The sequence below is a fragment of the Aplysia californica genome, unplaced genomic scaffold (genome assembly GCF_000002075.1).
Source record: "Aplysia californica isolate F4 #8 unplaced genomic scaffold, AplCal3.0 scaffold00248, whole genome shotgun sequence".
Taxonomy (NCBI): Eukaryota; Metazoa; Mollusca; class Gastropoda; order Aplysiida; family Aplysiidae; genus Aplysia; species Aplysia californica.
In genome coordinates this window covers 864,939-866,673 of record NW_004797518.1, presented here as the reverse complement: position 1 = coordinate 866,673, position 1,735 = coordinate 864,939, and the positions used below count along the sequence as shown (strand labels likewise).

Here is a 1,735-nt window from a genome sequence, read left to right as displayed (position 1 = left end):
AAATTTTCTTCTCTAAAATTGTCTCCTTTCACCTCCTTTCTTGCTCTCTAGCAATGTTCTGTCGTCTGCTTTCCTCTCCTTTCTGCCCCCACCCCCTCATCTCCTTTTGCCCCCTCCTCTGGGCTCCTGACTCTTTCTGCAACCTTCTTATTGCTACTCTTTGGCTTCTTCTTACTTTCCGTTTTTCAGCCAGAACCCTGATCTTCTGATAGGAAAGATCTACACCTAGCCTTCTCGCACAAGGGCGAAAAATCTCGGAGGTCCCGTGTACAAGTTGCGCACGTTAAAGATCCCTTGGTGGTCCAAAATCGATAAGAGTAGGCTTCGGCCGCCACCTGGGCAAAATTCAAAATTTCCTACCACCTGACAATGTTCAATGTTTTCCGCGCGCTCATATTAGCTTATGCAGTTGCGTTCGCCACATGATAATTATAAACCCCACCCCGAAAAAAGATTTTTTTAAAATTAAAAAATGAGAACTCACCCCCCAAAAAAAAAAGAAAAAATTGAAAGAAAAAAAAAAGACAGCAGAGTCCTATCCGCGTCGTAGTTCTGCGTGTTTACCCACGTGTAGAAGAAGCGTTATACCACCAGTATCATTCCTGAGAATCAACAGAATGTGAATGAGCTAACATAACCCTGTGACACCAGACAGTTCTCCGGTCGTGCTTAGTTTTTGCCTTTCGGCCTAGCTTCAAGTGTTGTTGCCCAATACGGTATAAATTGTTTATAAATGTTACCGCCTCATACCCTTTACTGTAGGCGTTTGTTAGTATCAACGCCCAGTATTCGAAGCTCTGTGGGCTCTATAAATACGACAGGGAAGAAATCTAGATCTAGACACCAGCTGTCAAGTGAACTCGAGAACTGTGACTGTCCATCTATCTGGTCCCTTTTTTCTTTTTTGTTTTTGTTTTTGGTTTCACTTTTAAGGTTACTTGCTTGATTCTAGTGAGTTAATAAGGAGAAGCGACAACCGCCATTAAAGTATTAAATTGTAATAAGCAAGCGGGGTTCAGCAGAGGAAAAGTAAAGAAGTAGGATCCGTCTGTGACACCCTCCATCCATCTGCTGACTGGACTGACTTGTACGTTGTTGGAGTGACCAATATTTGGTCACTCCCTTCATCTGTGGCCGTGGTCGTTTGAGTTGTTGGGCTGTTCTTTGCGACGAGTCAGTCAGTGCCGGTTATTTTTCGACAGGAACAAGCAAGCAGGGTTAAAGTAATATTGAGAGACAGAAGTAGTAGGCCTTGAGCGTACTTTTACACCTACCCATCAAACTTCTGCTGTCTTCTTTAATGTGCTAGTGCTCATGGACCACGTCGTGTGTGGGTATGTACTTCTTTTATCTATCTGTTCTCTTTGATTTTTCGTGGTTCACATGTTATGAGTGAGTGGTTGGCGGCAGCTCTGGTGGGATTTGCTCCTTCTTCCCTATTGAGCATGCACCGTCCTTATCTCTTCTTATGAGTCTTTTTTTATCATTACTTTCTTGCACACCTCTAATCTTCGGCACTTATATAACCTCGTTGTGTTGCAAGTGCCGTAAAACTCTTACTGAAACTAAAGATGGTATAAAATTGTGTCCTTAAAGCTCTTGAAATCGGAAGCTGCTAATTTTCTATTGCCAGTTGGTCTAATATTGAGATGCTGTCGTCATTTTTACTGCCTCTGTTGCTGCTGCTGTGTATGTATGTGTGTTTATTGGTGTGTGTGTGTGTGTGTGTGTGTGC

The 1,735-nt window shown here is 42.9% G+C and overlaps 1 long non-coding RNA gene across 1 annotated transcript; it reads right to left on the bottom strand.

The window, feature by feature from the left end:
• Positions 1–926: 926 nt before the first annotated feature.
• LOC106012038 lies at positions 927–1,531 on the bottom strand. The gene is made up of 2 exons (XR_001184933.2): positions 1,106–1,531; positions 927–1,075 (listed from the first exon to the last, which is right to left on the bottom strand). It is a non-coding gene; the product is annotated as an uncharacterized LOC106012038 (long non-coding RNA).
• Positions 1,532–1,735: the final 204 nt, after the last annotated feature.